This window comes from Pelodiscus sinensis, chromosome 23 (assembly GCF_049634645.1).
Source record: "Pelodiscus sinensis isolate JC-2024 chromosome 23, ASM4963464v1, whole genome shotgun sequence".
Lineage (NCBI taxonomy): Eukaryota > Metazoa > Chordata > Testudines > Trionychidae > Pelodiscus > Pelodiscus sinensis.
The window spans coordinates 6,025,258-6,044,366 of NC_134733.1; the positions used below are offsets into that span (position 1 = coordinate 6,025,258).

At 49.9% G+C, this 19,109-nt stretch overlaps 1 protein-coding gene across 33 annotated transcripts in view; it reads left to right on the top strand.

The window, feature by feature from the left end:
- The window catches only part of ARHGEF10L (Rho guanine nucleotide exchange factor 10 like), a 247,907-nt gene that overhangs the window by 207,895 nt on the left and 20,903 nt on the right, over positions 1 to 19,109 (top strand). For 25 of the 33 annotated variants that reach the window (XM_075906164.1, XM_075906145.1, XM_075906159.1 and 22 more), the window contains 2 exons: positions 1,140 to 2,095; positions 4,631 to 10,194. The gene's annotated coding sequence lies outside the window, so the exon portion shown is untranslated. The remainder of the gene's footprint in view (positions 1 to 1,139; positions 2,096 to 4,630; positions 10,195 to 19,109) is intronic. The other 8 variants (XM_075906148.1, XM_075906155.1, XM_075906171.1 and 5 more) reach the window with 8 other exon arrangements.

Genomic DNA, 19,109 nt, shown 5'->3' on the forward strand with positions numbered 1-19,109 from the left:
AGATTGAAACCGTCAAAGAGAACAAACTAATTCCTGTTCCCTTAATGAGATCGGCTGTCTGGAGCGTGCGGGGCGGGGAGGGGTCCCATGAGCTAGCTCGCATGCGTAAATCCCTCTCGCTGTGCAGGGCCTTTCTCAGGTCTCCTCTCAGCTGGGGTAGCTCTATTTCCGTGGTGCTGTGCTCGTTGGCCGTGGCTGGCAATCTGTCCCATTGACATCAATGGCGCATGCACAGATTTGCACCTCCAGGGGGCTGGCCACTGAAGAGTCTGTCTTTTGATTATGAGAATGAGTCGCTGACTCCCTAGTGCTAAGGCCGCACAATAGCAGAGCCTCTGTGTCGTGAGTCTAAGGATGAGCGAGGACCAGGGCCCGGGCTGGTAATTAGAGTAATGCGCATCTCGATCAGAGTTCTCAAAATGCTTGCGATGTCCCCGGCTCTTGAACCCAGAGGTGGGTGCCCCTGCGCTTTGCTGCCTGGCCTCCACCCAATGCCCACTGAACCTGGTGGGCTGAAGAGCTACTAGGACAACATCCCCAGCCGAAGCCCCACCCATGAGGGCTCTGTTTGGAGGAGCGCCCAGCTCCACTGATTGGTCCAACTCCAGTATTTCAGACAGAAGAAGACCCAGGAGCAGCAGGACTCTGCTTGTACCTGCTGCCTGAACCCAGTCCCATTCCTGCTCCGCTCCTGGCACCTACCTTGGCTCCTGTCCCCACCATGCTCCTGCTCCGTGCTTGCTCCTTGCCTCTTCTCCTTCCCTTACGCTCCCCCCGAATGCCCAGCTACCAGTCCTGGCTCTGGCCCTGACCTCCAGCTTCTGACCCTTGGCTCTAGTCGTGAGCAGTGTGACTCTAGTGCTGACCTTTGGCTTCGTTCCCCAACCTACTAGCTCTGACTGCTAGGCCAGGCTGCCTACATCTAGGTGGATGATTTCTCTTACCTGCTAGAGGCTAACCAGCCAGGGCTCATCTCACCCCCCTGAACGACATAGGATGGGTTAGGAGTCTACGGATGATGCACAACTCAACTCTTTAGGGCACCAGAGCAGTTGCTTTATTTCAGCTCCGTACATGGCCTTCATTGCTGTTATATTTGAGGGCCTAACAAAATATCTTCTCACTGTATTTACCCTCAGACACTCCGGGTGAGCTCTGTTCCCAATTTGAGAGCTGAGAGACCAAGAGTCCGTGAGTCCAGGGGCACGCAAACAGGACAGGGGCAGTAATCTGTGTTTCTGGCAAGTCCTCTAACCTCTGGGCCATCGTTTCTCTGAGTCCTTGCTCCCAGCTGCAGCAGAGATTGACGTGTGCTCCTCCTACGCCAAAAGCCCTTGCCATCGGACTGATTTAGCACTCCCGGCCTTTTTCGTCCACGTAGCATCTGAACGTCCAGCCGCTTATGAACATGGCTGAGCAGCGTCCATCTGGCAGAAGTGGCCGAGATGCATGGATGGGTTGAGAAAGGCAGAGAAACTTCCACAAAGAAGTTTGTTGTGTTAAAACATTTCAATATCAAATTTTTGAACTTTCATTTAGCCATCAGTTGATAGACATCAGCCACATTTTTATTACCCTTTTTTTTAAAAAAAAAAGGTTTCAACTATTGTGGCCAAAACCTTTTTTAAAGTGGGTTCTACTCACATCATTTTGTTACAATATTAGGCCCCTCTGTCGGATCCAAGTAGACGTCCCCTTGCCTCTGTGAGCATCTGATAGTAGGTTTGGTGCTGTAATGATTTGCAAGAGGGGATGGAAAACTTTGCTGTTAAAAGAAAACAACTTCGATCAGTTGATCACCAAGTGCTTTACCCAGCAGGGCAGCATTATAATCCCCATTTTATGGATGGGGAAACTGAGGCGTAAGGCGGTGAAATGGCTTGCTCAAAGTCCGCTAGTGACTAAGCTAAGACTAGAACTCTTATCTGCAGATTCCCAGTCCAGCTGTACGGAGTTGGCCTCCCGACCACTATGAGATACCCCAGATGGATTTAAATATATTGTGATGCCAGGGATATTCAGAGAAGATAGCTTGACTATGCAGTGCCAGCTGGAAAGGATTTCTTGGCAAGTTCCAGGAAGCTTCTCTGAGGCAGTAATGTGACTTGTTCTCTATTTAAAACATATATGTAACCTGGTGGACTGTCATGCCCTGAACTATTTCCTTGTAAATACCTTTGATGGGGTCTTTCTGGAGATAATTCTGACTTTCTAACGTCTAAACTGTGCAGGCTGCTGTAGGAGGCAATGGGTTTGACGTCCGTGTATTGAAGGGATGACCTTAACAGCTATGAATTTAGATCCTGGTGCTCCTAGGTTTCCAATATTTCCTTTATTGATCGGTTTCTCCAGACTCGTTATCGCTCTGAGATGCTAATAGGATGAGCGCCAGGCGAGCTGGTCACAGGCAGCATTTTGAAAACTCCTGCCTGGTGACATTAAACAGAGAGCTAGCTTTAATGATGGAGAGCCATAGGTTGGACGAAATGGGCCAGCTCTCTTCTTTATGGCTGCTACCCAGACATAATGGTTTGTAATGGTTGTAGTCAGGTTAGTCCCAGGATATTAGAGAGACAAGGTGGACGAGATAATATCTTTTATTAGTCCCAGTGCTGGCAGTGAAAGACCAGGGAAGGGCAATAATATTTGACCAGGGGCCACTTCAGAAATTTCTGAAGTGGCCCCAGGCCACCCCAGAAGGGGCGGGGCCTCGGGTGGAGGGGCGGGACCTGGACACTTCCATGCTTCCCCGCCCACCGACTCTGATTGGTCTGTGGGTGGGGGAGCACAGGAAGTCTTTGCCCCCACCCCTTCACGAGAGAGAACCGCCAGCTGTTCTGAGCTGCTGGTGGTTCCCTCTAGGTCCCCGTGCCCCTAGCAGTAGGAGCAGACGCACGCTCCCCACCCCACCCTACGTCCCCGAGTCAATCAGGACCTGGGGATGGGGACAGCATCCAAATTCTGCCCCTGCCTCTGCCCCTGCCCTGCAAGGGTGCACCGCACTTAGTCACCCACCAGCTGAGCGACTTCGCACACTGCCCCGTCCCTAGGCCCTGATTGGCTTGCGGGCGGGCGAAGCACAAAGTCTCTTCCTCCCTGCCCTCTGGCGCATGGTGCTTAGGGTATGTCTACACCAGCCCCCTAGATCGATCTAGGGAGGCTAATGAGGGCGACCGGAATTGCAAATCAAGGCCGGGATTTAAATATCCCACGCTTGATTTGCATGTTCCCAGCCAGTCGCCATTTTAGAAATTGACTAGCCCGAAGTAACTTCCCGCGTCTACACACGGCAGTGAAACAGGATTCCGATTTAAAGCCGTAACTCGAATGAGCTGGTATTCCTCCTGCAATGAGGTTTACCAGCTAATTCAAATTAGGGGGTTTACATCGGAATTCCGTTTCACTGCCGCATGTAGACGTGGGTAGTTTCTTCAGGCTACTCAATTTCTAAAATGGCGACCAGCCGGGAGCATGCAAATCAAGCGCGGGATATTTAAATCCCGGGCTTGATTTGCAATTCCGGTCGCCCTCATTAGCCTCCCTAGATCAATCTAGTGTAGATGTACCCTTAGAGTCAAGGTTGACTAAGTTCCGTGCGCTCCCCCATCCCTAGGCCCTGATTACCCTGGGATTGGGGGAGCAGCAGGATCAACCCACTTAGCAGGCCAGATCCGGCCCACAGATGCTCTTTTGCCCACCCCGATCCAGACCATCCCTGACAGGTGTTTATCTAACCTGCTATTAAAAATCTCCTGGGATGTATTTGTATTATGAAGTCTGTGCGATTAGAATTATTTGCCAGGAGGGAAAGATCAAGGCTTTGTTTTCCCCACTACAACCCCTCCTCTTCCACTTTAGCTTCCTGCCCTGGTCACTGGAATAGGAAGGCAGGGTAAGAGACACAAGTTGTTGAGACGGGAGATATATGGGAAGCAAAGGGGGAGGGGGAGTTTGGAGTTACAGCACACTTTGCAGGGAAAAGGGCTCTGGTTATTCAATATACTGTCGAGGTGAGCTGAAAGTGGAACCGGTTCTGAGTCTTTCTCCCCAGGAGACTATAAAGCCCATTGCCTGGCAAAACAATACCCGTCAGCAGAAGCATTAAAGAGCCATGTCTGATCTGTATCGAGGTATCTCTGGGGGCAGCCTGAGCATCTGTTTCAGCCTGAGCCACGTGGGTAGCTGGGTCGTGTGCTCCCAGAGAGGAGAAGCCACAGGGCTGCACCAGCGCAGAGAGATGGGCATGTGGGGAGGTAGCTGGCTGTAGCCATCATCTCTCTCTTGCTGTCTCTCTCGCTCTCAGACGTCATCTGATTCTACCTGAGGAGAAGGTCTTTTCTGCAAGTGTCTTCTGATGGGGTCCCTTTGACCTTTTGTGCTCCTGCGCAACTCAAGCATGATGTGCTTGTGCAAAAAGCCTGCAGTGTAGATGTAGCCCTGGTGTAAAGTGACACAATTCCACTGAATTGACTTTCACCAGCTGAGGATTTGACCCCACAAGCTTGTGGGTTTGGCCTTTCCCTGAAACTGCAAGCATTAGCGGATGCTGGAAGTAAGAGAGGTCTGGTGGGTTGCTGGCCTAAGCAAACGTATGCGCCTGTCGCTGTATGTAATTCAATGCCTTTTGTAGGGAGATGGAGCATGGCAAGACTCCAGCGTGGAAGTGAGCGTGAAAGCAGACCCCGAAGAGCGGCGCTTGGCGACGTTCAGTCTACATGCAGGTTTGGCACAGAGCTGGGCTGGATCCTGACCTGATCTTTCCCCATAATGACTGGAAGTTCAGCCCCAGGCTTCGGGTACAGAGCTGCACCCCACCCATGCACGAAACCACAGCTAAAATGATTTGCACCCCCCCTTACTCCTCCAGTAGGAGGCCTGCCTTAAGCTCCAAAACCCATAGGAGCTTCTGCCTTCCCCAGCTTCTCCTCCGCTCCCAGCAGCTCTATGTCTTGGGTGCCATGTCTGTGGCCACGTCTTTCTGTAGATGAACTTTCATTGGGGCAGGGAATACCCCCTAGATGGGTTGGCGTTTTTTTTGTATGAGTCAGAAGCATTTGGCTCAGGTGCTAAGCAGCCATAGTCATGGATCTCATGCCAGTAATGACAACTGTGCCTTGCCTGGGCTGAGCTTTTGGTTGGAAATTAGCCCTTTGCCCATCTGGGCATGGGCTAAGAAGTGCTTTTGCCCAGTTCCAAAACCCAAACTCCGCATTGCGATTCCGCTCTCCGGATCTGGCCGGAGGAAGAGCTTGACTAGCGCACGGAGCTTCTGTGTATCCCCAGATTGCTTGGCAAACAGCACCGCAACTGAACACGGTAGCCCTGGGTTCTCGGGCTGTAATCTGGGTGGGGTTGGAAGGGAAGGAGAGGGACAAGATCCCTGTAAGCAAGTGTCTCCTCTGGGCCGAGCGTTCCCAGGCACCAGGGTCGCTGAGCTGCCTTGCACGCCGAAGAGGAAGCAAACGAGAAGTGAGTGCAGCCAAACTGCCTGCCACACACACACACACGCACCTATGCGCTGCAGCACCCCGAGGGCTGATCTGTCCCAGTTAAATCCTGACAGAGGCAGTGCGTGGCGACGGCTGGCACCCAGCTCTGTGCTCTGTTCCTTTTGATTTGCTTTCCAGGCTGAGCTGCTTTGCCTGGAGAAGAAACTCCCGATTCCCCTCTCTTTTCCTCATCAAGGTCAACTCTTCCCCCTCCCCTTTTCCTCCCCAGATCTCACGCTGCTTTCGCAGGCTTCTCAGACCCTTCCTCTCTTGAGGTGGTTCCTGGCGAGATGAGCCCGCAGGCTCAGGGGGGCTGAGGGCTGGTGTAATCCCCTGTTTTCAAAGCCCCTTGGGCACCTGCAGGCTGCTGGTTTTGTTGCTTGCCAGCTGTCTGCCGGTTGCCTCTCTTCCGGGGAGTGTGTGTGTGGAAGGAATAGAGAAACCACCCGACCTCTGGTAACAAGCAGCAAAAATTGTGTGGTGGCATCGCCAAGATGGCTGCTCCCCACCCCCGCGAACAGGAGACCTGATCCTCCGCGCAACCAGGCCCATGTCTCTGGTGTCTTGGAGGAGTCATTCTCCTTTGTTCCGTGGGGCTCAGCTGTCTCTGAGAAAACCTTGTGTCTTCTTGGAGAAGCAGGTCAAGGACAAAGTGGTAGTACAGGTACTACATAGCCTGGGATGCTCTCTAACACTGCTCCTTCAGGTCTTCCCTCTAACATACTCATCAGCTCCTCTAGTGTGAGTGGTGAACCTGCCTCTCCCCTTCAGACAGGTCTTTGCTTGGCACAGGCATGAGATCCACAGATAAACGGCGGTCCAACCCCCCATACCTTGCAGGCAGATTCGGGCCCATGCTTTTCAGTTTGTTCCTCCCAGTGATCTTCAATAAGGCTAGGGATGGTGAGTTGAGTCCCTCTTGTGATGACATGACAGGTCTGGCATGTTTGTTACAGCGCTGGCTGTTGGAGTCCTGTGACCGGAGAAACGCAGCTTTCGTGTGTTTAGAAAGGGAAGCTTCCAATCCTGAGGAGAGCAGAAAAAAACCTTGAGCTTACGCCCTCGGGCTGAGAAACTAAAGGCAAATAAAAGAACCCAAATGAGGACTGTTCCCATTGACTCTCAAGGTTGGGGTATTGTGTTTTTTTAAACCAATCTCTCAATTTTTAGCAATTTGACAATACTGGGAGATATTCCTGTTTACACCGGTGTAACTGACAACAGAATCAGGCCGAGGGGCTGCTGTCAACACTTCCCCAACATTCAAAGCCTGGTTTTGATTTGATACTGGCTCCAGCCCTTGCATTATCTCCTGGCCCTTCAGAGAAAGACGCCCGCCCTGCCTAGCATCTCCCTGAGAAGAACTGATTTGTGCAGGAGGAGAACAAATAGCTTTTCACTGCTGACGACTTGGGGTCAAAGCTTGCTCAGGTCCACAATACACTGTGCATCTTGCTTTGTTCCTGAAGGCAGTTTAGTCCATAACCTGCAACAATTTGCCACTCTGAGTTCAGGTGCACTGGCCAAGATGCAGTTTGCAGCAGGCTTGTCTGCAGCATGTGCTATGGTCTTTGGTGAGCACTAAAATTCATTCAGAAGTGGTGAGGCGACGGGGGAGGGGAGAGCTGGAGAAAAGCACACACCAAAAAATGAATTTGGGCTTTTATGAGAAACAGATGCACTGTCGGTCGAAAATGGGGGGAAATAAATTCCAAGCGATGATGAGGCCAGGCAAAGAACAGAGCGTGCAGCAGAGCTACAGGGCTCTGATGTATAAAAATGCTCAAACCATCTGGAATACACAATTTTCGAGAGAGTGGCCCGTGGAGAAGGGTTGAATGTTCACCAAGAAATAAAGATCACGGAGGAGGCATAAAAATTCTGCATCAACATGATCTTGGATTCCGTCCATTTATTCAGGTATTTTTCTATTTCATTCTTACATGGTCCCCGTTGCTGCGGTAGTTGAGAATTTGTGGAGTTTTCTTGTAAAACTCCTCCTCTTTTTTTTTTAAAGGAAAGCACTGGAAGTTGCACAGTGCACAAATGGTTTTAAGGTTTGCAAAAGGACTGAGGGCAAAATCCCATTCTTAGATAAAAGGGTTACAGCTTGGTTGGTGCCCATATCGCAGCTATCAGTGGAACTCAACTTTTGGGCACCCCTCAATGTCAAAGCGCTTCCCTATGAATTGTTTTTAATGGAAAATTGGGTTTTCAACTACAAGGAATGTTTTTTTCCGCAACGTCTCTGCTGTCTGTGGAAACCCTTCGGTTGTCAAGCAGCCCGAAGCTGAAAGAGTTCAGTTTGGATGTGCTGCTCCAGTGCCTCATGGGAGTTGTAGTTTGTTCACCTTGACTCTTCATTGTCCCTTGTGGGCCAGGTTCTTAATATCCCCCCTTCCCCATATGGCTTGTTCCCACCCCCAGCTCAGGACCCCTGCACTCTCCACATCCCCTCCCCATGGCATATTATGTGGGAGGGTCCTGCAGGGAGGAAGGGGGCCTAGATCCTGGTGCTGCAGAGGCTGTTCAGCTCCATGGCTCGTTGTGAGGAGCTGGCAGCAGCAGTAACCAGGTAACCACCCCAGCCCTGGTCTACGCTTTTATTTTGAAATACACCCTCCCCCTTAAGTCGCATTAATAAGTGGCACGTCCATCCTACCACGCCCGATATATCGAAGTCTGTACGCCTGCTTTCCTCGGGGAATAACGCTTATTTTGAAATAATTATTTCAAAATGGCAGTCGTGTGGACACTCCAGTGCCGCTATTTTGAAATAACGACTCCCCAGAGTCATTCGAAGTAATTACTCCCTGGTGCTTCCCATGGCTCTAAGTTGGGGTACTGCATCCACATGAAGGGAATCTGCCTCGAACTAATTTCGAGGCTCCCCCGTAGTGGGGACACGCTATTTTGATCTTTTTTATTTGGGGAGTTATTCAATTGATTTTAGTTATTTTGAAGTAGTTTCCAAGTGTAGACATGCCCTGTCATGGCTCAGTCCCCCAACCTGACACTCTGAGTGCAGAGGTGGGAGGCCGGCTAGCAGAACAAACACTGCAAAAACCTGTCTCTGCAAATTCCCAGAGAGAAACGTATTCAATCTCAGTCCCCCGAGATCCGGAAAAAAAAAAAAGAGACAAGACTGGTTCCTCGCTACCACCACCCAAGCGACTCCAAGAAAATATAAAAATAAGTGCTTTTCCAGGGAAGAGATCACTTGGAAATCCCCCTCCTAAGATAAAGCCCCAACCCTCCTGCTCCAACCTCCGTTTTGCTTGGAGCTGCGAAAAACAGGGAATCCACAGACACAATGGTTTCTGCCCTTGTAACTAGGCACTTAATCCCAAGGACACAGCAATCAACCAATACCAGTTAATTATAATAAAAAGAAAACTTTTATTATCAAAACAAAACTACTGTTGCAAGCATAGTAAATTGGCTAGGTGGTAAATGGCCATGATTTGATATATATTCAGGGAAAGTCCAGCAATCCTTAGTTACAAAAGAGAAAAACAATTAGCCAGCTCAGACATGATTTCCAAATCCCCAAACAAGGAAAACAATAAACCCTGATGGGCTATCTAAACTTTTCCCTACTTACACTTTTCAAGAAGTCTGTTCTTGGAAATAGAAAGTGTCTCCCATCTCCCTCAATACCTGGGAGAAATGCTCTGAGCTCAAACAAAAAAGAGAGAGAGAGAGAGAGAGAGAGAGAGAGAGAGAGAGAGAAACCCTTCTTTTCCAGTTTGAAATTCCTACCTGCGTTGTTATTGGCTGGCTGCCCAAACCGCCCTCGTCCTACCCCAACCGACATCTGTTAACTGAGTTAACCCTTAGTCACTAGATGCTAGTCAGCACTCCTTCTGATCATGACAGTGTTTGCATCCTCACCCATTCTTGTCTGCAGTCCCAGTGGTGCCCCAAATTTTGGGATGCCCTATGCAAGCACCTTTTCTGTATATGCATGGGGACAGCTCTGCATGAGCTACACCATGGGAACTATAGGGAGCCTGACCTATAGAGGAGAATGGGCGCACAAGGCACCCAAACTAAAGCCCCCAGGAGGCAGCGTTTTCAAATTGAAGTATTTCTCCATTCTAATTTTTGCAGGAATTTTGAAATTGGCCCTGGAAAACTTAGACAAAAATAATGTTTCCATCTTAATTTCTTTTTGGTGGAGGAAAAATTATTTTTTCCAGTCAGCTCTCATGGGTAGCTCCGCCGTCACCCTTAAGACTGCTGACATGCATGCCAGTCATGCTGATTGCTTTTTGTGGTGAGTTCTTGAGAGACGGCTACACACAATTCACCACAACCAAGCCAGCTCCGGATGGACGCTACAGAACCAGCAACCCGGATCTACTCATTCCCCGAGCCACCCAGTTTCCCGTTTTGTCAGCTTAGCCGTTAGAGTTGGCAGCATTTTGTGGGTTATTAATCTTTCATTGCTCCTTCTATATTTCCTTCCATAAAAAAGCAGAAAAAATGGAGATTGTAGACTGATGGATTGCATCATACCGACATGGATCTCTAACTTCCTCTGTTCCTCTTCAGAAGAACAGGCGCACAACATTGTTTCAAGGAGGTAGGACCTTCCCTGAAAAGTACTTCCTGGTTTGTCTTGAGTCAACATTACCCACAAGTGAACAGTGAAGACCCAGAGCCACTCAGCAGATGCAGCTGAACCCCTTCAGACTTCCAGGTAAATGATTTTCTTGGTCAAACAGAGCTCTTACAAACTCAGGTGCAACCCTGAAAGATCAGCTCTACAGAGATAAGGCTGGTGAGACTAAATAAACCCAAACAAAATGAATATTGACCTCCACAGGGCCAGAGATCATCACGCCTAGGCTTGGAAGGATTAGATTTTTATCAGGAAACGTGGGTAAACATTGATTTTTGCCATACACATGCAAACAACGAAAAAATATTCCTCTGGTGGTAAGAAGTTAGGCAAGCTATGAAAAGTGTTGCTTGAGAACTTAATGGAGTTTGATTTAAGCATATTTACTTGGCGCATTTGGTTGCGACACTGCGAATTAGTGCATTAGCTCTTTAAATCTCAACATTTATTGTCATTCAATAATTACTGTCTCATCCCTTATAATTTCCCACAACAGTGAAAATTTTAATCGATAAAAATTAAAAAATGTTGAAAACCCCTCATTTTGCACAACTGAAACTTGAAAAATACTTAAAAATAGCCATTGTGGTTATCTGCTTGTCATGACAAAAAAACCAAATTCTGCCAACCCGAATTCTGTTTTTTATGTGGATAACAAGCCAGCACTTGCAGTCATAGACTTCTTGTCCTTTGTATAGTGCCTGCAGCAGGGCTGGGCCAGATGTGGCTTGGGGCCGGAGCTGGCCCGCCTCACACTATCATCCGGCCCTCGGACTGCATCTGGCCACTTTCTATGTATCACTTGCTGCTTGTGCCATCAAATTTCCAGGCGGGGGCTCAGGCAGCAGAATCCCATTTCAATGGCTCACGATTCTCTGTCGTGGCATTACCCATACAGGGGCCAGAGCCACAAGCCTTCTAAATAGCCACAGCAACCCCAGGCGGCGGCCAGGCAATGCGGTAGCAGTAGGGCCCAGAGCCCGTGAGCCTTTTGCTGTGTTTTTAAATTAAAGCCTCCAGCCCCAGACAACCCTGGGGGGAAGCTAGTTCCCAGCCCCGCCCCTTCTACCCCAGGCCCTGCCCTTTCTAGGGGGTGGAGCCAGCCCGTGACCACATAACAAAATTCATGAAGTGGCCCCCTGCAAAAATTATTGCCCATCCCCAGCCTACAGGCTGCAGCCAGAATTGAGGCCCCATTGTGCTAGGCACTGTTTATGACAAGGGACACGGTCAATCTAAAGAGACAAGCTATACAGGTGGGAGGGTAAACAGAGGGGAGGAAACTTGCACTGATGGTCTGCGGCCATGGGCAAGAGGGTGAACTGGAACACGTCTCTGGCATTCCTGTCCAGTGTCCCCCCAACTAGATCATGCTGCTTGCTAAAGGCAAGCCCTGAAACATGATCTGTTACCTGTACACGAGGGGTTGTATTTCCCTTCCCTATAGAAATGCTTGTTTTGAGGTCAATTAAAATCCTGTAATGTTATTTTACTCTAAATTACAGATCTTTACCCTCAGCACTAAGGCCAACTCAGTGTAATTTTGGCCTAGGAATTACATCACACCCCACGATACTACTGCCGCTGAATTTAGCACAATGGACTCCACAGATACTTTAACTTAAGTCAATAAGATTTTGCAGGAAATGGCCATGTTTGTCACAGTTCCTCTCTAGCCACCTGGAGGCTCATCTCTATGATCATGGGCTCTGTGCACGAGGGCAAGGAGGAAAGAGCCACATGGTGACTTTACCGATGGCTGGTGACACCAGATATGTAGGAAAAGGGGCTAGAGGTGAGGGTGGAAGGGCGAGGAGCAAGTTGACATCCCTGGGGCTAGCTGTTACCACAGTCGTCTCCTTTGGGTGTCTCGAGGAGGGAGAAAAATTGTTCTCCTTGGCCTCTGAGGATAGGACAAGAAGCAATGGGCTTACACTGCAGCAAGGGAGGTTTAGGTTGGACATTAGGAAAAACTTCCTGTCAGGGTGGTTAAATACTGTAATAAGTTGTCGAGAGAGGTTGTGGAATCTCCATCTCTGGAGAGATTTAAGAGCAGGTTGGACAGATACCTGTCAGGGATGGTCTAGATGGTGCTTGGCCCTGCTGTGAGGGCAGGGGACTGGACTCAATGACCTCTTGAGGTCCCTTCCAGTTCTAGTCTTCTATGATTCTATGACTGGGGGTTAAGGGAGCGGTTTCCTGAGGAGCATTTGAACACAAAGGGTCATGGGCATCTCAGACAGAGGTGTTGGCTCTGTTCTGATTCAGAGGGAGCAGTGACATCGCTTCGGTCACTGTCAGGCAACCGGCCATGGCTGGAGCAGGCACAAGCTGTCCGAACTACTAGCTGTTGGGAGTATCCCCTCGCCAAAGGAGTGATGTTGAGCAGACCAGCATGGCTGCTTTCATTGGGACCTATATCGCTGCCTTGGGAGGGTCACCTGCTTAGACTTTTACTTGTGGATTGGCTGGGCCCTGAGGACTCACTAGAAGTTACCTCAGATGATGTGTCCGGCTCAGAGCACTCCTCAAGGCCACCCACTGCAACTCTGGTGGCCGCCTGGGTCTCCCTCGAAAGCATCCCCTCCCAGCCAGCTGCTTGGCTTCCAACGTGGCAACACAAAGTGGCTTGACCATAGGTGTGTTATGGAACAAGCACTCCTCTGTCTGAAGGAGCCATTTAGGGCAGGGAAGGCTGCCGGAGAAGGAGCAAAGAGGGTTTTTGCCTCCAGCAAGGCAAGATCATCGACTTGGGCAGAAGAGGCTAGTCTGTGACAAGCTCAAGGGGCGTGTCAGTAGAGAACGGTTGCCCTTTGCCAGGAAAGGGGGTTAGGAGCTTGTGAAGATGTTTCCCAAGGGGAATTGCTCTCCCTTCAGGGGAGAAAAGTCGAAGCGATGTGCGCCAAGCCAGATGCTTCAGCAAGCTGTGCTCTTCTGGGTGCGCTGGTAAGTAGTGGGCAGAGGTGGCCCATGAGGGATGCTGAAGGCATCATAGAGTCAAGTATGTGGCCTCTTCTCAGACGGGAGGAAAGGGAATAAGAAATCGAAAGAGCAAAGGGTGCGTGTTTTGGCAGGAATGACCGGTAGCCAGGCCCATTCCTTCACTGCCAGCCTGCTCCTTCTCTTAGCTTCATCAGCTGGTCTAGGTCTGTGTCTCTGTACAGTCCCTTTCTGTGTCTCTAACAGCTCCCTAATAGCCACATTATGGCCCCCAGTTTTAGAGAAATCTTTGTCCTGCTGGGCAGCGGCGGACTGGCCCGGCGGGACACCGGGAATTTCCCAGTGGGCCGTCCTCGTCCTCCGAAGGCCCGGCTGAAGGGCCAGCTGGAGACTGCTGGAGGAGGAGGGGGATTGTGATGGGGCACTGCAGTCCTGCACTTTAAATTCCCCGGCGCCATGCGCTGGCCATGTACGGAGCACGGTGGGGCCGAGGGAGCACATGCACAGTGTGCTCAAATGTCACGCAACAGGTGAGAGGGAAGATGCCTGGGTGTGGTGTGACGTCACATCCCAGGACTTTAAAAGCACTTGGCCCAAAGTTGCACCATGCGGCCCAACTCGAGGCCCAGCACGTGGTCTGGAGCCCCTAATCCCTATTGGTAGGAGGATAGTGGGGAAAGTCCTTAGAGTGGTCACATGACACCTTTTACTTCTGGTCATGTGTCCATCTTGCCCTGAGAGTGTTACCTCCAGAGGCCTGGCTAATGGGGGCCAGGGGCGTGGTTAACAGGGGTCAGGGGTGTGGCTAATTGGGGGGTCAAAGAGTAAATTATAAAAAAATGTCTTCGATGTGAAAACGTGGGCCGTTCTCAACCCATTTCCCAGGCCTATTTTGATTGCCAGTCCTCCCCTGCTGCTGGGATGTTTTCCTGGTCAGAGAGGGAGAAAGGACAGCAATGGTGAAAATTCACACAGTTTGCATTTCAGCAGATTTCACCCTCCGGCAGCACCACTTCCATTCTCCTGGGAATCAGGAACAGACTGGCCGTGACTGGTGCATGTGATCAGAGGGATATTTTAGGGGGCAGGTAGAGAAGTTCATGCGGGTCCCAATCCCCCGTTTAAAGGGAGGTTGGAGGAAGAATGTCTTGGTGAATAAAGCAATGGATAGGGGCTGAGCAGAGACGGATTCCTTTCCTGCCTCTGCCACAGGCTGCTTGTGTGACCTTGGGCAAGGTCAAATGAGTCCTTTTTGCTATTATAGCTAATCCTAAGGAGGGCGTGAAGCTGCTGGCCAAAGAGCTCCTTATACTGGTATGTTTTGTCTCCTCACTAGGGAGCTCTGCCAGGATAGCTATTCCCATACACCTCTGGAGGAATCCTCCCATGGCTAAGTTTGTTGAAGCCTAAAATGGAGATTTTGCTACAGCAGTACACACCCCAGAGGAATAAAAAGATTGCAGGATGTGTGTGCATGCACACATGTGCAATTAATTGTTTTAAACATGCATGTTCATGACCTTGCCATGAAAAGCGAAATTTGATTATAAACAGAAAGTGAAACAGAGCAGTCTGGTTTTGGTGTGTCAAGCAGAATGAAGTGCAAAATATAAACAATCAGCCACAGTGGTAAAAGGGTAAATTAGGTTCTAAACATTTTTTCAGTCATCCATGGAGAGGGAACTGCACAGTGAATTCCGAGACCTGAATTTCCTAAGACTCACCTCCATGGGCCTCAGTTTTCTCATTTGCAACGTGGGGCTAACAATCCATTCCTTCTGTTTGGAAAGTGAGCTTAGATCTGGGCATGAAAATGGCTCTTTCTCTTCCCTGTATTCTTTCAACAAAAGCCAGTGACTGGCTCATTCTGGCAGGGTCCCAATTTATATAGCTCCCACCCTGTTTTCTTGAATTTTCAAGAAAGTACAAAATTTCAGAAGAATTTTTTATTGTTCTTTTGACCAGCTTCAGCTCCCTGTGTAGCCCTTCAAAATTTGAAAGCAGAGATGTTACTGACACTGATGATTGAACTGGGGATCTAAAGCTAAAAGCAAAAGCCAAAGGCCAGGACCTGTAGCAGAGTCATGTCTTCTGGGGGAGAGAGATGGAGGGTGGGTGGGTGTCTGTCTCTCGCTCTCTCTTGCAGCAGAGTTAGACCAGAGGGCTGCTGCAGAGTGGTAGCCTTAAAAGCATAAAAGATCTGCTAAATAGAAGCAGAGGGCTGCAAGACAATTAGAAGCAGCTGGACGGGAGCTGGCTCAGGCATATTAGGGCCGGCCGACTCCACTGCAGGCTTGCTGAAGGGCTTTAGAAGCCTCTGTAGCTGGAAGCCTGGAGAGAGAGAGAGAGAGGGAGGGAGAGGGAGAACGAGAACGAGAATGCAAAAAGTTTGGGAGAGAGTCACTCCAGCATTAGAGCAGAAACAGCAGGGCTACATCTAGACTACATCCCTTTTTCGGAAAAGGAATGTAAATTAGACGTATCGCAATTGCTAATGAAGCGGGGATTTAAATCTCCCCCACTTCATTAGCATAAAAATGGCTGCCACTGTTTTTTGGCATGGAGCTTTGCCGGAGAAAAGCGCCAGTCTAGACCTGGATCTTTCGAAAAATAAAGCCTTTTCCGAAAGATCCCTTATGGGGATAAGGGATCTTTTCATGGGGATAAGGGATCTTTCGGAAAAAGCTTTATTTTTCGAAAGATCCGCGTCTAGACTGGCGCTTTTCTCCGGCAAAGCTCCGTGCTGAAAAAAAGCGGCAGCCATTTTTATGCTAATGAAGTGCGGGAGATTTAAATCCCCGCTTCATTAGCAATTGCGATACGTCTAATTTACATTCCTTTTCCGAAAAAGGGATGTAGTCTAGACATAGCCCAGGGGAAGGAGTCCCAGAAGAAGTGGTTGGGCTCCCTACCACAGAGGCCTGCTATGAACCCCAACCCCAGGGTTTGGGAAGAAGAGGCCGGCCCCAGCGGTGGCCTGGGTAAGAGGGGCCCTTGCCAAAGAATACACTTTGCCGTTTTCTCTTGTTGTGCGTGCTTCAAATTTGCTTTCCTTGCACATTCCTTCTAGTGCAATTCGATTGCTCTATTGTTTGTGGAAAGTGAACAGGAAAGGGAGGAGGCCGCAACCCAAGTGAATTCCCTTGACAATCCAGATGAACGTGCGTGCTCGTTGGTGCCATTTATCTGGTTCTCTAGTCATTTGCTAGCGGGTAGGAATGTCTCCTTTGACAATACGGCCCCTTTAGTGGGTGAGTCGGTGGTGAAGCACGCTGTGCTCTTTTGTTTCCTCCTTCGCTGCGACAATATAAAGCCACTTGAGACTTCAGGGCGACTGCAGATAAGAGACAGTGCAAGAAATTCAAAAGCGGGTGGAGGGGGACAACATGGGGAAGAAAAGCAGAAAAGCTGCCTCTGCTTGGCGTGATTTGTCAACAACAGAAGGAAGCCAAGACCGATGTGCGCAGCCCCCCTCGCAGGAGGAAGACGAGCTGGCCTACTCTGCATATCAATGTAGCATTTCTCTGTAGCGTTTATCATTTCATTCCCACATTTTGGAGCCCTGTTCCTTTCTGTGCCCCACAGTGAGGGGCTGGCTCGTGCCCCACTTGTTCGAGATAATAGAAAGACTGTCGAGTGTATGTGGATCTGTCCCTTTTCGTGGCAGGTTTCATGTGGGGGGCGGGGGACCCAAAGGACTATACTGCAGGGCTGATGAACAGTCCTTCTGGCCCTCAGTCTAGGCCCCAGCGCAGAGGAATTGCCCAGCACAACCATTCAGATCTGTATAATGCTCCTGCAGGCGTGTTCCATTTTTTAATTAAAATTAAAACTCAGCGGAAAGGGAAAAGAAAAGAAATTGAAGCCCTCTCCCCCTTCCTGGACAGTAACCAGCACTCCAGCTCTCATCCCCCCGCACCTCCCTCCCCCCGCCCGCAAGCTGCAGTGCATCGCCTTCAGAAACGAGCCACGGTTGGGCTCACCAGACTTGTGCCTGTTTCGGCATCATGCAAAGCCCCCATAGCTACAGTGGCTGTCCGGTAATGCGAGGCGGATGGCCAAGGAGGGAATGGGAGAGCAGGGCTGAGCGCTGAGAACTCAAGGAAAGTCTGGAGTGGCCAGTGCGGAATTAGGGCTTGTTTGTCTTCCTCTAGGACAGGGGTGAGGAACCTAAGGCCCAGGGGCCGGATGTGGTCCCCGGCTTTCTTGGACCTGGCCCCTGGTGCTCAGGGCTCCTCCACCCTCAGCCATGGGGAGCCCCTGCTGGCACTCCAGCCCCCGCTGTCTTCTGCCCAACTGATTTTACTGTGGGTCAGCAGCCCCCGACCCAAAAAAGGGTCCCCCTAGCCCTGCTTTAGGGAAACGAGACAAGGCAGAAGGTAGTGCAGTCTTCCACAGCAGAGATCATTGGCCTGGGTTTGTAAATTGCACCCACCACCATGGCGTTCACGTGCCACCCTAACCCATGCAAGCATAAGTACCCGCGTAGCAGCATCTCTGTGGCAGCTGGGTGAATGGCTGAGTCTTGGCATCTCTGAGACAGTCTCTATCCATCAGAGATCAGGGTAAACTTAACATTAGGGAGGCAAATTATTACACCCAGAACTTCTGTGGGGCTCCTATCCCTTCCTCCGTGGCATCTGGGGAGGTCTCGGTTGGATATTAGGAAAAACTATTTCACTACGGCTGTGTCTAGACTGGCAAGTTTTTCTGCAAAATCATCTGCTTTTGTGGAAAAACTTGCCAGCTGTCGACACTGGCCGCTTGAATTTCCGCAAGAACACTGACGATCTCATGTAAGAAATCAGTGCTTCTTGCGGAAATACTATGCTGCTCCCGTTCGGGAAGAAATCCTTTTGCGCAAAAGTTTTGTGAAAAAGGGAGTGTAGACAGCTCAGATTTGTTTTGTGCAAAAAAAGCCCTGATTGCGAAAATGGCGATCGGGGCTTTTTTGTGCAAAAGTGTGTCTAGATTGGCCACGGATGCTTTTGCGCAAAAAGTGCTTTTGTGGAAAAGCGTCCGTGCAAATCTAGACGCTCTTTTCCGCAAATGCTTTTAACGGAAAACTTTTCCATTAAAAGCATTTGCAGAAAATCACGCCAGTCTAGACGTAGCCTAGAAGGGTGGGAAGTTCTGGGATGGGTTCCGTAGGGAGGGGGTGGAATCTCCATCCCTAGAGGTGTTTAAGTCTCGGCTTGACAGAGCCCTGGCTGGGTTGATTGAGTTGGGGTTGGTGCTGCCTTGGGTAAGGGGCTGGACTCGATGACTCCTGAGGTCTCATCCAGCTCTAGGATCTGGTGCTGATAACTTTGAGACAGGATACTGCATTGGCTGCACCAGCCTGGTGATTCCATAGCTGAGCCTCAGTCCCCACTGAATCCTGAGGGTAGAATGGGGAGGTTTCATACCTGGATGTGAAGATAAAGGTCTGGATGGCCAACGGGTTGGGGGACCTTTATTCAGAGTACCCCAATGGGGAGAGGGCCCAGCTAGTATTTGCCAACCTCACCCACCCTTAGATTTGCAGCCCCTGTGGTTCGCCTGTATGTTTACTCCACCTTTTAAAGGTGGGATTAACACCCTGTGTTAGCTCCCTGCTGGCTCTTCAGCCTTGTGGTTATCTCCACGCATGCCTTTAAATGTTACCACCTTGTTTATACAACTCCAGCTTACCAGTGTTAAAGATCGCAAGCTCCATTTAGCATTTATGACAGCAAACGACTCCAAAGTGTATAGGGAAAGAGGGGAAAAGAAAAAGAGCCGAGATAACATGCCTAAGGCTGCAACAAACCTTCCAGCTTCTTAAACGCTTTGAACCAGTGCAAAAATACTAGCTGCAAATTCCCCTTTGCCCATCGTCTGCAAGTCCACTAGCTGGCTGCAATTGGCTATAATCGTCTCTCTCCATTCCCTAATCCCCCAGAACATGGTTTGTCCAGTAGGCAGGAATCTAAAGAGCAGAATAAAGTTCTCAGGTTTCGACTTGCAGGTGTTTTTCTGAGCCCTGAGCCGTGCTGTTCTCAGTGATACGGCTCATGAACCATCACAGGGAG